General features: G+C 41.9%; 1 protein-coding gene across 1 annotated transcript in view; it reads right to left on the bottom strand.

Moving 5' to 3' along the window:
- Positions 1 to 16,024, bottom strand: part of inpp4b (inositol polyphosphate-4-phosphatase type II B) — a 718,933-nt gene that overhangs the window by 31,536 nt on the left and 671,373 nt on the right. The window lies entirely within an intron of this gene.

Raw genomic sequence — 16,024 nt, 5'->3', positions numbered from 1 at the left:
GCACACTAGTGCAGCAGGTAATCAGGAAGGCTATTGGAAGGTTGGCCCTTATTTGTACAGAGTTGGAGTATATGAAATATATTATTTCATTGGAGGTAATTAAAGAGTCAAAGAGCTATACAGTATGGAAACATGTCCAACTCGTCCATGCCAACCAATTAATCTCGTCCCATTTGCCAGCATTTGGCCCATATCTCTCTAAACCCTTGCTATTCATGTACCCATCCAGATGCCTTTTAAATGTTGTAATTGTACCAGCCTCAAACACTTCCTATGGCAGCTCATTACATACACACACCACCCTCTACGTGAAAAAAGTTGCCCCGTAGGTCCCTTTTAAATCTTTCCTCTCTCACCTTAAACCTATCCCCTCTAGTTTGGGACACCCCAACTCTTGGCTACAGAAGGTTCACTAGGATGATTCCCATTTGGGAGCGACTGCCTTAAGAGCAAAGGTTAAATAGGTTGACACTCTACACACTGCAATTTAGAAGAATAAGAGGTAATGTCATTGAAAGATATAGGATTTTTTTCAGGGCTTGACAAAGTAAATGCTGAGAGGATGTTTCCCTTCAAGGAAGAGTCTAGGACCAGACGGCATAGTTTCAGAATTAAGGGTCATCAATTTAAGACTAAATAGACAGATTCTTGATCACAAAGGGAATCAAGGGTTATGGAGAAAGGCCAGGAAAGTGGATGTAAAGTGTGTTGGATCAGCTATGATCCTTCTGAATGTCAGAACATGCTTGAGGGCTGAATGGCCTACTTCTGTCCATATTTCTTGTGGTCAATCTAGTCACTTTTACTCTTCTATAGCTCAATGGAAACAGGGTGCATTGGTCAAATCTTTCCTCACAGGGTAAGAAAAGGTATCAATGTCTAAAACCTCCTCTGAACTTTACATCCTTTTCCATTTTTACACCCTTTTCCAAATTAAGATCCTTTCTGTCATTGATGGTTCTTTTATCTTTAGACTCTCCTCAATCTGCCTCACCCCAAACTACTGAGAGCTTAATATCGCAATTAAAGTAAACCAGATCATTAAAGGAACTCAGTCAGCTTTACAAAGTATAGACTGGGTCCAATAATAAAATGTCCTTAAGCCTTGGCATTTTGAAATCAGCAAAATTATCGCAGGAGAGAATAAATCTACAAATGTTCAATACTAGGAACAACTTATTTTTTTAAAGTTAACCAATGTCAGCACTTAGCATCCTAACTTAAGATTTCTGGAATGTTGTCATCTAGATGTAGGATGATGGGATTTAACTATGAGGCTACAGATCTTTTAGATCTGCTTGTGAATATTTATTTTTAAAAATCAATTCCAAATTAAATTACAATTATTATTATTGTAGCATAGAATATCATGTTTCTGACACATGTATTGCCTTTATAATTTGCCTCTGTAGTGGCAAGGGACCGGCTCTTTGCTCATTGCATATCAACAAAGAAAAAATAAATTGTGTTAATTTTCTTATACTGCTTCATCCATGAATTCTTATGGTTCAACTAGCCTTGTGTGCATCACATATATGGTTACCCCCCAAGGTCCTTAAAAGTTCCTTACTTTTCTGTACATTGCTTCATGGCATCCATTAAGATGCTGCATAGAGTGCATTTTAATTCAAGCAATTCATTTTTAAACTTAACTAACACTTTTAAGTTTTTTCATTAATTCGTCAAATCAGTCAGTCACAGTCATACAGCACGGAAACAGACCCTTCAGTCCAACCAGTTCATGCTGACAATAGTCTTTTTACACTTGAATAAGGAAACTAAACTGCACACAGTAGTTCAGATGTGGTCTCACAATCTCAAAAGAACTGATACATAACACCGTTATTTTTATGCTCAATTTCTCTTGTAATAAAGGACAACAAATGTAAAGTCACCATTGTCCCAGAGGACTGTAGGGTTTCTTTCTCATCAGAGGTCACCACGCCTCAGTTGAGGGGTGAGGTTGAGAAAATGGGACCTTCATTGTACCCTCAACCGATGCAGGGATTGAACCCACACTGTCGATTTCACTCTACATTGCAAACCATCCTCCAGCCAAATGAACGAACTGACTCCAATAATAAAGGATAGCATTCCTCTAGCCCTCTTAATTACTTGCCGAATGTGCACACCAGCCTTTTGTGACTCATACACTACAATAAGATCTCTTTGTACTTCAGAATTCTGCAGTCATTCTCCATTTAAGTAATTCTGTTTTTTTTAATCTTGCTGCCAAAGTGAACACCTTCACTTTGTTCTGCATTATGCTCCATCTACCAGATTTTTGCCAATACGCTCAACCTATCTATATCAATTTTATCTATATCATTATATCCTCGTCACACTGTATTTTCCTACCTATTTTTGTGTCATCTGCAAATTTAGTTATCATGCTTTCGCTCCCCTCACCTAAGTCATTGAAATAAATTGTGAAAAAAATCTGAGGTCTCAGTATAGACCCTTGTTGGACTCATTTACATATACTCTGTTTTCTGCCATTTAGGCAATTTTCTATGTACAAATAGGCTTCTAAATGGCACCTTGTCAAATTCCTTCTGGAAATCCAAGCACAATATTTCCACATGTTCCCTTTTATCCACTGTGCATATTATTTCTGCAAAGAACTCCAATAAATCAGTTAAACATAGTTTCCTTTTCATAAAACCATGATTAACTTAGGTTTTTCTAAGCGGACGTAGAAAGACCTCTTCAGCCAATTCTAGAAGCCTCTCTCTGCTATGCCCCATATATTAACAATACCACTCCCAGTCTCAAACTTTATTCAACAGTTTCATTTTTCCATCCAGTCTTTATCCCACTCTACCTTCTATAACTGCTCAATGGTCCCCCTTGTCTCTACTTATTGGCACCCTGGCATCTACAAATCTTTTACTTTTCACTCTTGACTTTATAACCTACTGTTCTTTATTCATAACTGTCATATGTTGCACACCAACCACTGGAAGCAGGGGCAAAGTGGTACAATTGATCATCCTTTCTATTTTTTTTTCATTAAAACCTTAAACAGGTTAGACAGCCTGTGGTGGGGCTCTGCAACATAAATAAAAATCAAAAGGTCAACGGAAATTTACAGAAATCCTGTGCTGACGCTAAGGGCCTATTTAATTGGCAGTGGTAGAGGATAAACTATTATTGTGTCTTAACAAGAAGCAGCAATTGTCTTATGCCAGGTGTAGTATATTGCATCATAGCAATAGATACAAGTTACATTGACCAGTTAGGCATAATTACAAAGACTCTCTACAGCTAGATACGGAACAGGTATCTCATTGGGGATCTCATGCTAAACTTCCTTTCCATCCAAAGACTGTCACATCTTCAGATTAGGCCGAACTTAATGCAGCTTCAACATTAAACTCTTTCAGAACCATTTCCTTATACAAAATTTCCTTTCAAGCTTTTCTCCCCCACTTTTATATTTACACATTCAGGTATATAGCTACATGTAATACTACTCCATCTCCATCCCAAGTTTCTGAATTCACAACTTCAGGCAATCTAAAAGTTTCACAATTCTTTCAGAACATATTTATTTCTGACTTAGAAGGTTGTTAAGTTCTTTGTTTGACTGTTAATACTGATTCTGATCTTGAGCTTAATTGGTTGTGAACCATTTATTTTCAGGAGGCTCTTGTATCTCTTGGATAATCTTTGCAGAGGGTGCCAATTTACTAGATCCAATACTTGCCTTCTTTAGACCTCTGTGAATGTGTTCACAGTGAGTTAGACATTTTCACATCCTCAGTTGTGATACTGACTTCACATTATCCTTGCGTCTGGCACTGATAATTCTTTTTTGGAAGACAAACATCTTAAATGTTGCTTTGTGTCAGCTCAGTGTAGGGTATCAAAGTTAAACCTGCTATATCAATTGGTTCAGGAGGCGGTTTTGCTGCCTGAAAGACCTCTGTTAAAGAATTCATCAAGCTGCTCAAGCACTTTCTTCTGACAAACATTGCTGCTTTCTGTGTTCTGATCCATGTACAGTAACGGCCAGAGAATCCCTACAGTGCAGAAGCAGGCCATTCAGCCTACTGGGTCTGCACCGACCTTCCAAAGAGCATCCCACCTAGCCCCATCCCATTCCTGCACTTCCCATGGCCAATCCACCTAACCTGCACAGGGGAGGGGAAACTGGAGCACCCAGAGGAAACTCTCACAGGCACGGGGAGAATGTGCAAACTCCACACAGATAGTTGGCCAAGGGTGGATTCGAACCCGGGTCCCTGGTGCTGTGAGGCAGCAGTGCTAACCACTGTGCCACCTGAAGTGTTGATTGTAAATTACATAAACATTTCTAACCCTCTTATGGTCATTGTGTAGCAGTATTACCTATAGCATACCTTTACTCTTAAGATTTATTCATGTAGTTTCACGTCTGTAAGCTGTTATCTCTCTTTCTGAAGCCATGGTATTAAGCTGAGACACCATGAGCAGTTCAGAGACACCACATACTGAGTGAGACTCAACTGGAGTGTGTGCATGCATCTGGGAACTTGGAGCACAGTGAGAATTCGATGCAGTGGGGAAAAGGTGCCTTTTGGTCTTTTTCCTGGTTTATAGTCTGTAGGGTCTTTTTGTGGTTTACAGTTTTGACAATACTATATTCTACAATAATGAGGACCAAGGAGAAAGGGCCTAGGGTAATTGATATTATTTGATATGAAGCATGTTCCAAAGTGTTTAATTTAAAGTGGTAAGTCATGGCAGGAGAACTCAAAGCTGTGGTGTGGTCTTCCTATTCTCTATATAAGCCGGGAACATTACTAGTGCCCAGCACTAGCATGTGTGTAGGAAGTGTCTCCAGCTGCAATATCTGGAACCAAAACAAAGTTGCTGGAAAAGCTCAGCAGATCTGGCAGCATCTGTGAAGAAAAACAACAGAGTTAACATTTCAGGTCTGGTGAAAGTTCTGAGGAAGGGTCACCAGACCTGAAATGTTAACTCTGTCTTTTTCCTCACAGATGCTGCCAGACCTGCTAAGCTATTCCAGCAACTTTGTTTCTGTTCCTGATTTACAGCATCCACAGTTCTTTCGGTTTTTATTACGCAATATCTGGAAGTTCAGGTTTCGGAGGTAAAGTCGCAGCTTGGAATACTGTGGAGCCTTCGCAAAGCTGGGGATATCATGGATAGCACATATAAGGAGGTAGTCACACTGCAGACTAAAACTCCACAGGCAAAAAGGAATGGATCATCACCAGGCACAGCAAGATGCCTACACAGGTAGTGCAGGAATCTCCTGTGGTGATTTCCCTGAAAAATAGATATACTGCTTTGAATACTGTTGAGGGAATGGTTTCTCAGGAGAAAGCAGCAATAGCTAAATTCACTGCGCCACAGTTAGCTCTGCTGCACAGGGGAGAAGTAAAAATAGTGGGAATGCAAAAGTTATAGGGGATTTAATTGTAAGGAGAATAGACAAGCATTTCTGTGGCTGCAAATGGAACTCCAATTCCTGGTGCTAGGGTTAAGGATATCTCAGAACAGTTACAGGACAGTCTGGGCGGAGAGAACAAACAGCCAGTAGTCCTGGTACAAATCACATATGTGAAAAAAGCAATGAGGTTCTAAAAGCAAAATATGGATGTTAGCAAATAAGTTGATAAGTAGCATCTTAGAGGTAGTAGTGATTTCAGGATTATAACCAGTGCTACTTTATAGTCAGGGTCAAAGTAGCAGGACATATCAGCTGAATATATGGCTGAAGAGATGGTGTGGGAGTGGGGTGGTTTAAGGGGGAAGAGGTCTGAAAATAAAACGGCAAGGAGACAGAGAAAGGACAAGAACAAAAGACAGAAAAGGGAATAAAAGTGATTGGCACAGAAATTAAGCACCAGGATCAAATGGGGCCAAGTGAAAAATAATGGGAACGGAACAAGTAATGTTAATAAGATAAGCTTTAAGGCTTTGTGTCTTAATGTGCAGAGTTTAAACAATAAAGTGGATGAATTAATTACGCAAATAGATGAAATCAGGTATGATATAGTCAGTATTATGGAGACATGGCTGCAGCATTACTAGAGATGGAATCTGAACATTCAGTATTTAGGAAGGACAGACAAAAAGGAAAAGGCTATGGAGTTGCATTGCTGGTTAAACAAAAAATTAACAAATTAGTGAGGAAGGATATCGGCTCCAACGTTGTGGAATCTGTATGTGTAGAGCTGAGAAACACTAAGGGTCAAAAACATTAATAGGGATTGTATAAAAACCCCCAACTGAAGGAGTAATGCTGGGAATGACATTAAATGGAAAATTAGAGATGTGTTCAATCAAGGAAAATTTTTAGTTCTGGGTAACTTTAATCTGCAAATAGATTGGGGAATTAAATCGGTAACAGTACCATAGAGGAGGAATTCCTAAAGTGTATATGGGATGGTTTTCTGGATGAATACATTGAGGAACCAACTAGAGAACAGGCCATCCATGGGTACTGTTTTAATGAAAAATGAATAATTGCCAACCTAAATATGTGAGGCCCCTTAGTGATAAGTAACCATAATATGACAGAACTCCTAATATAGATTAAGAGTGATATAGTTGATTCTGAAACTAAGGTCCTGAATCTAAATAGAGGAAAGTGTGATAGCATGAGGTGCAAGTTGGCTATGAAAGACTGGGGAAAGTTACTTCAAGAGATGATGGTGGGAAGACAATAGCGAACATTCAAAGAGCACATGGGTGAACTGCAACAATTATTTATTCCTGACTGATCTGTCTGATCCTGCCACTGTGTTCCAAGTGCTATGCTATTAAATCTTTTAGCACTTCTAGCACTTGCCTCACTGTCAGTATCAGGCTGACTGGTCGAAAAGTAAAAATGGGAAAGGTGGCCAAATCGCGGCTTACAAGAGAAATTAGATAGTTTTAGATCCAAGGAAGAGGTATACAAATTGACCAGAAAAAGGAACTTATCTGAGGAGTGGCAGCCATTTAGAAGTCAGCAAAGGAGGACAAAGGGATTGATGAAAAAAGGGAAAATATAGCAGAAGAGTAAGCTTATGAGGACCATAAAAATGAAACAGGGAGCGTTATAATGAAAACCAGAGATAGTTGACCAGCTGAATGCATACTTTGGTTCTGTATTCACTAAGGAGGACACAAATAATATACTTGAAATGTTGGAGAAGACAGGGTTTAGTGAGCAGGAGGAACTGAAGAAAATAAGTATTAATAGGGAAGTGTGTTGGTAATTGATGGAATTGAAGGCCGATAATTCCCCAGAGCCTGATAATTTGCATCCTAGAGTACTTAAGGAAGTTGCTCTAGAAATAGTGGATGAATTGATGAATTCTTTCAACTCTGGATCAGTTCTTACAAATTGGAGGGTAATCAATGTAATCTATTTAGGAACGCAAGTGGAGAAAAAAATCCAAGAATTATAGACCAGTCAGCCTGACACTGACAGTGAGGCAAATGCTAGAAGTGCTAAAAGATTTAATAGCATAGCACTTGGAAAACAGTGGCAGGATCAGACAGAGTCAGCAGGGATTTGCAAAAGGGAAATCTACTGGTAAAAGATGCAACTGGTAGAGTTGATGATGGGGGAGCAGTGGATACCATTTACTTAAAAATTTCAGAAGGTTTTCAACAAAGTCCCACATATCATAGAGTCACAGAGTACAGCACGGAAACAGACCCTTCAGTCCAACTCATCCATAGTGACCAGATGTCCTAAATTAATCTAGTCCCATTTGCCAGTATTTAGCCCATACCCCTCTAAACCCTTCCTATTCATATATCCATCTAGATGCCTTTTAAATATGATAATTGTACTCGTCTCCACCACTTCCTCTGGCAGCTCATTCCATACACACATCACCATCTGTGTGAAAAAGTTGCCCCTTAGGTTCCTTTTAACTCTTTCTCTTCTCACCTTAAACATATGCCCTCCAGTTTTGGATTCCCCCACCCCAGGGAAAAGACCTTGTCTATTTATCCTATCTATGCCCCTCTATAAGGTCCATGAGTCTATAAGGTCACCCCTCAGCCTCTGACGCTCCAGGGAAAACAGTCCCAGCCTATTCGGTCTCTCCCTATAGCTCAAACCCTCCAATCCTGGCAACATCCTTGTAAATCTTTTCTGAATCCTTTTAAGTTTCACAACATCCTTCCCATAGCAGGGTGACCAGAATTGCACACAGTATTCCAAAAGTGGCCTAACCAATGTCCTGTATAGCCGCAATATGACCTCCCAACTCCTATACTCAATGCACTGCATACCACATATAAAACTAAAGTACACAGGATTGGGAATAGTGCATTAAGATGGATAGAAAACTCGTTGACAGAGATAAAACAAAATGCAGGAGTAAAGAGTTTTTTTTTCCCCCAAATGGCAGGCAGTGACTAGTGCGTAATCGCAGGAATAAGTGCTTGGACCCCAGCTGTTCATAATATATATATTAATGATTTACATGAGGAACAAAATGTAATATCTTCAAATTTGCAGATGACACAAAGCTGCGTGGCAGAAGAGCTGTGAGGAGGATGCAGAAAAGCTTCAGTGTGGTTTGTACAGGCTGTGTGAGTGGGCAAATGCATGGCAGATGCAGTATAATATGGTTAAATGTGAGATTATCCACTTTGGTAGCAAAATCAGGGAGGTCGATTATTATCTGAATGACTGTAAATTCAGAAAGAGGAATATGCAGTGAGATTTGGGTAATCCTTGTGCAACAGTCGCTGAAGGTAAGCATGCAGGTGCAGCAGGCAGTAAAGAAGGCAAATGGTATGGTGACCTTCATAGGCAGAAGATTTGAGTGCAAGAGCAGGGAGGTCTTGCTGCAATCATTTGGGCCTTGGTGAGATCATACCTGGAATATCATGTGCAATTTTGGTCTTTTTATCTGAGGAAGAATGTTCACCAAATTGTTTCCTGAGATGGTTACAGATGCATGAGGAGAGGATAAATAGTTAAAATTATATTCATTGGAGTTCAGGTGAATGGGGTGGGGGGGGAGGCGGGGTTTGGTGGGGGGTGAGGTGTCATAGAAACCTATAAAATTCTAACGGGACTAGACAGGGTAGACGCAGGAAGGTTGTCTGGATGGCAGGGGAATCAAGAAAACAGTCCAAGGGGTACCAGGTTTAGCAATTAGGACTGAGATAAGGAGACATTTCTTCACCCAGAGTGTGGTGAGCTTGTGGAGTTCACCACCACAGAAAGCAATCAAGACCAAAATATTGCATGACTTTAAGGAGTTGGATATAGCACTTGGGGCTAAAGGGATCAAAATACAGGTTATGGTGGGTGGAAACAGACAATTGAGTTGGATGATTAGTCATGACCACAATGAATGGTGGAACAGGCTCAAGGGGCTAAATAGTCTATCCCTACTCCTACATTCTATTTTTCTATGTTCCTACACATTGAGCTTCATATTAATGGGACACCTATTGACATACCTAAGTTCTGTCAAATTTGAATCAATTGGATCTTTCATTTTTCCTACAAATTCCTTGGGTAACTTTTCTGATGAAGGCATCTGTCTGATGTGCGTATCGTTTCTAAAGGACATATCCAGTGCAAATTCAGTGGTGATGTTCAACTGAAGGCATAAATGAATGTGAACCAGGAAGCTGTTTTTAAATAAAATGACAAATGTTTTATGTTTTAGTGGTAAACAAATGTTGAACAGATTGAACATGCTAGTGCTTTGATAGACTGAAAGTTATTTATTGCACACATGCAACAATATCAAAGCAGGAAACAACAAACAGAATAGCAAATGTAATACTACAACCCAGAGGAACAAATATATGGACATCACAAACACAACCTAACTCTTTAGCTGGTACCACCTGTACATCCTTCTTTCCCATACCTTAACAGGACTGTAAAAGGTCAGTGATATTGTATTATGGGACATCAAGTAATTATAAATTACACCAACCTAAAGCAGAGCTCTGGATCTGCAGTAAAACATTAGCTGACATATTTGTGCTCAAAACAATGTGACTGATAGCAACACCATTTATAGATATAATCTGTATTCAAGTTTAAAACAGATACATTAGATTGGCTGCAAATTGTCCCAAAATAAATGAAACTTGGCAACATTACCCAAAGTTGGTGGATTTATTGGCAGCAAGAAATTTATTTCCTTTCATTCAAGCATCATTACACAATGATACATTGATTTCATGTTAGAAATAAAGCAAAGTAATTATTTTAAACAGCAGCATTGAAAATGATCCAAACCAGTTTCACTGTATTCTGCAAATGTCTGCAATATTTATAGGTTGTGGCATTATTCATGAAGGTTTACCACGTTTCCTTCAAAGAAATTGAAGCATTTTATATTTAATATTGTAGCGAGAAAGAAAAGCTCGTGCATTCAAACACAATAGTACATACCTTGTAAGAACATTAATCAATATACATATACTAGCTGTAAAATAAGCTGTATGATGCAATCTGCAGTTTTGTAAAACTCCCCATCTACTCTAGAAGGACTGACACACACTACTATCCCATTTCCCATGATTACTTTTATTTCCACTACGCAACATACTATTTGTTATAATTAGGGTGGCTGAAAGGCCTGTTTTAGTTCTCTTTCAATGTTGTAACCCATTTGATAAATTTGTACTATAATATTATTGTGTCAACCTTAGCAAAGAAAATATGAGTAACATGTGGACAGGAGTAAGCTATTCAGCCTCTCAATCCTGTCCTGTCATTCAATCAATTATTGCTATTTTGCAGGCCAATTCCGAGTTTTCTGTCTTTGATTCATGTTCCTCTCAACTTTAATCTAACTAAAGTGTATCAATTTCTGTCTTGAAAGTTAGGATAACCCTAGCACCTAGAAACTTTTGCAAGGGGAAACTCCACGGGTAGGATTAGGCATTTTACGTCAGGATGCTGACAATGAGTTAGATGGAGGTCCCAGCACTGCGTTGCACGGGGAACAGTCACCCAGAGGTGAATGGCCAATACATAGCCTGAAGAAGCTCTTGGCATCCAATACAAGAGTGGGATGCTTCTTAAAGCTGGACGATCAATAAGAGGTCCTCCAGCAAGAAAAGAATTGCTGCTTGCCACTGGCAGTCAAATTTTGCCAGTCCATCTCTGATAATTGGCCTTAATTGCCCTTTAACCTGCCACTTGCAGACAGCCAGCCCACCTGCCCCAATTCTGACTTGGGAAAATGGCTGAGAGAGTGCTTGAAAACTGGCACACATGATGCAAAACTGTGTAGTCACCCACGTCCATTCTCATTCCCATATTGATGTAAATATTTTGCACAGATTTCTAGCTATTCTGGAAAAGAGGTCATCCTGATTTCACTCTTGAATGGCTGAGTTTATTTTTAGGTTTGTATTGTTTTGTTTCGAATTCTTCAAAAGGAATTAATTTATTGATAATCGCCTTTTCAAATTCATCTGTCATTTTAAACACCAGGATTAGTTTACTAAATTTTCCATACTCAAGGAAATATAAGCCAAATGTATACAACCGCATAATACTACCTTCTAAGCTCCATTCTGATCCTACTGAATCTTCCTGTATTCCCTCTAAAACCAAGATGTCCTTTCTGATGTGTGGTAACCAGAACTGGATTCAATACTCCAGACGGTATTTGACTAAATCCCTGTATTATTTCTGTTACCGGAATGGTCCCTACCTTAGGTATATAATCTTTTCATGCATTTTTGGATTCATTGGGCAGTATTTTCAAATGACAGCCCCACCAAACACAGCAGTAGTTGTAGCAGACTTTGCTTTGCCTTTTAACTGAGCCACAATGCTATCAATCCTTTTCTGTATTTCTAAACAAATTGAACGGATCAAAACAAATTGACTCAGAGATAGTAGGAACTGCCGATGCTGGAGTCTGAGATAACAAGGTGTAGAGCTGGATGAACACAGCAGGCCAAGCAGCATCAGAGGAGCAGGAAAGCTGACGTTTCGGGTCTGGACCCTTCTTCAGAAATGGGGTAGGGGAAGGGGGTTCTGAAATAAATAGAGAGGGGGAGGCGGATAGAAGATGGATAAAGGAGAAGATAGGTGGAGAGGAGACAGACAGGTCAAAGAGGCGGGGATGGAGCCAGTAAAGGTGAATGTAGGTAGGGAGTTGGGATGGGGGTTGGTCAGTTGGGAGGGAGGGGCGCATGGGTGGGAGGGAAGACGGACAGGTCAAGGAGGCGGGGATGAGGCTGGTAGGTAGGAAGTGGGGGTGGGGGTTGGTCAGTGAGGTGGGAGGAGCGTATGGGTGGGAGAAAAGGCAGACAGGTCAAGGAGGTGGGGACGAGCAGGGCTGGTCTTGGGATGAGGTTGGGGGTGGGGAGATTTTGAAGCTTGCGAAGTCCACATTGATACCATTGGGCTGCAGGGTTCCCAAGCAGAATATGAGGTGGTGTTCCTCCAGCCTTCGGGTGGCATGGTTGTGGCACTGGATGAGGCCTAGGATGGACATGTCGTCCAAGGAATGGGAGGGGGAGTTGAAGTGGTTCACGACTGGGAGGTGTAGTCGTTTGTCACGACCAAGCGTAGGTGCTCCACAAAGTGGTCTCCAAGCCTCCGCTTGGTTTCCCCGATGTAGAGGAGGCCATGTCGGGAACAGCGGATCCAATATATAACATTAGCAGATGTGCAGTTTTTGTGGGGGCCTGGGATGGGGGGGGGAGGCAGTGGGGAGTGTAGGGGCAGGTGTACTTCCTGCGGTTGCAGGGAAAAGTGCCAAGGGTCGTGAGGCCAGTGGGGAGTGTGGAGTGGACGATGGAGTCACGGAGAGAGCAGTGCATGGGGAGGGAAAAATGTCTTTGGTAGTGGGGTCAGATTGCAGGTGGTGGAAGTGGCGGAGGATGATGTGTTGAATCTGGAGTTTGGTGGGGTGATATGTGAGGACGAGGGGAATTCTGTCTTTGTTGTTATTGCGGGGAGGGGGTGTGAGGGATGAGTTTCGGGAAATGCAAGAGATGTGGTCGAGGGCGTTTTCCACCACTGTGGAGGGAAAATTGCGGTCCTTGAAAAACGAGGACATCTGGGATGTCTGGGAGTGGAATGCTTCATCTTGGGAGCAGATGCGGCGGAGGCGAAGGAATTGGGAATAGGGGATGGCATTCTTGCAGGATGGTGCGTGAAAGGAGGTGTATTCTAGGTAGCTGTTGGAGTTGGTAGGCTTGAAATAGATATCAGTTTCCAGGTGGTTGCCAGAGATGGAAACAGAGAGGTCCAGGAAAGAGAGAGAGGTATCAGAGATGGTCTGGGTGAACTTAAGGTTGGGGTGGAACGTGTTAGTAAAGTGGATGAACTGTTCGAGCTCCTCATGGGAGCTCGAGTGGGCGCCGACACAGTCATCGATATAACAAAGGAAGAGGTGGGGGAATGGGGCCTGTGTAGCTGCGGAACAGGGTCTGTTCCACGTATCCTACAAAGAGGCAGGCATAGCTTGGGCCCATGTGGGTACCCATGGACACCCCCTTTGTCTGTAGGAAGTGGGAGGAGTTGAAGGAGAAGTTGTTGAGGGTGAGGACGAGTTCGGCTAAGCAGGTAAGGCTGTCGGTGGAGGGGGACTGGTCGGGCCTGCAGGAGAGGAAGCGGAGGGCTTTTAGGCCATCTGCATGGGGAATGCAAGTATATAGGCACTGGACATCCATGGTGAAGAAGAGGTGTTGAGGACCAGGGAATTGGAAGTTTTGGAGGAGGTGGAGGGCATGGGTCGTGTCATGGATGAAGGTGGGGAGTTCCTGGACCGGGGGGGAGAAAATGGAGTCAAGATAAGTGGTGATAAGTTCGGTGAGGCAGGAACAGGCAGAGACAATGGGTCGACCAGGGCAGTCGGGTTTATAGATTTTGGGAAGGAGATAGAAATGGGCCGTGTGGGGTTGGGGAACAATGGAGGTTGGAAGCTGTGGGTGGAAGGTCACCTGAGATGATGAGGTTGTGGATGGTTTGGGAGATGATGTTTTGGTTGTCGGAGGTGGGGTCATGATCCCACCCAAGTGACCAACCCTCATCCCAACTCCCTACCTACATTCACCTTTACTGGCTCCATCCCCACCTCCTTGACCTGTCCGTCTTCTCTCCACCTATCTGCTCCTCTATCCACCTTCCATCATCGCCTCCCCCTCTCTCTATTTATTTCAGAGTCCCCTTCCCCTCCTCCATTTCTGAAGAAGGATCCAGACCCGAAACATCAGCTTTCCTGCTCTTCTGATGCTGCCTGGCCTGCTGTGTTCATCCAGCTCTACACCTTGTTATCTAAAACAGATTGACTGACCTGGACATGGATTCTTTATGCAGCAACAACAGACATGCAAGGAGGACCTGAAAAGGCTGCTTTCCCAAGGTCTCTCACTCTTACACCTGCATGCTGCTGTAGAATCTGAGAGGCTGGAGAAAGATATCTTTCCCAAGAATGCAAGACAGGGAGCAGCTTCACAAATCAAACTTGCATGCATGAGGCCAAGGAGGTCAGCAGCAAGTATAAGGTGTCGGCCTATATGTGAAGATAGTACATCATCAAGAATCAAAGAACTTTTGAAGGCAGGAATGGTGAGAATTATAACACTTTCAGGTGCTGTCCTACAGTCTTAACTTCCACGGCAGTAGAGCTGGCCGCTCCAGGCCCCTCCTCATATTTCCAACTAAACAAGCAACACTCACATATACCATCTTACACCCTCTCCCTACAACAGCCCTGCAGAAATCAAGAGATATAAGAATTTGGAGATGTGGGATGAGATGAGGAGGGAGGTGGTGTATGAAAATGTAGCACACATTCAAGGTACACCCTCTGTACAATTCAATTTTCATGGTCACTAGTCAAAAGTCACATGACACCAGGTTACAGTCCAACAGGTTTATTTAAAATCACAAGCTTTCAGAGCAGTGCTTCTTCATTAGGTGAAATGACCAGACCCGAAACGTCAGCTTTCCTCCTCCTCTGATGCTGCTTGGCCTGCTGTGTTCATCCAGCTCTACGCCTAGTTATCTTTGTAACCATATTGCTCTTTTTACATTGCTACTGGGTCAAAATCCTGGAACTCTGTTCCTAACAGTTTTGTGGGTGTACCTACACCTCAAGGAAGACAATGGTTCAAGAAAGCAGCTCAATTTCTCCAGGGCAAATAGGGATGGCAGATAAAAATCATGGCTGAGCCAGCAAAAACCTGATGCCCTGAACAAGCTTTTTTTAAAAAAATGATAAGAATAACGGATTGTCACGAAAATCCATCAGATCCACTCCTAGTTAAGTTACCAAGTTGTCCAAGAAAATCTACACGGCTCACAAATGTACTTCTGGACAGGAAATCTGCTGGGTATTGAGCTGGTGCTCCAAGCCAGTGACAGCTGAATCTAACTGAGCCTCTTAGACAATAACAGGCTCCCAGCCTCACCTGACCCCAATTGAAGCTGCACATTACTAATTCTACTTTTATTTCAAACATTATTAATATTCTGGCATGGCTTATAGGTGACTCCACATACTTGACTTTTAACTGCATTCTGAAATAGCCGAGTAAGGCACTCAGCTGTATCAAAGTTGTTACAGAGAAGTCATGGAAGAATAAAGCCTAGTGGACTAACTGCACTGAACTCCCTCCCTCAGAACATTATGGGTGGCTGTACTTACCCATGGCCTGCAGCGGATAAATAAGGTAGCTCATCATTACCTTTGAGGGAATTGAGGGACAGCCAATAAAGACTTGCCTTGCCAGCAATGTTTTCTCCCCACAAAGTAATTGAGAGCATGTTCTATTAAGTATGTTTCCACACCATTGGCCTTCTTTAAAGCTACATTCATTGCTATCCCTCTTCCCACAGATAAGTGAATCTTTATTTAGTTGACGGTTCTTCCTGATTTATTTTTTTCTCTTGATCAATCTGGATGTTTCACAGTTTTCCTGCACTATCCTTCTTAATAGCAATGGCCTCTTCAGTCACTATTCAATCATTTTCATGTTTCTTTTGGTGACTTCCCCGTACATTCAACAATTTTCTTCAGGTTACATACCTTCAGTGCACACAATGTTTATTCCTTGTGTG

The sequence above is a fragment of the Rhincodon typus genome, chromosome 1, assembly GCF_021869965.1.
Source record: "Rhincodon typus isolate 14 chromosome 1, sRhiTyp1.1, whole genome shotgun sequence".
NCBI lineage: Eukaryota > Metazoa > Chordata > Chondrichthyes > Orectolobiformes > Rhincodontidae > Rhincodon > Rhincodon typus.
Note: the sequence above shows the minus strand (reverse complement) of the source record. Positions and strands in the feature narration are given on the sequence as shown.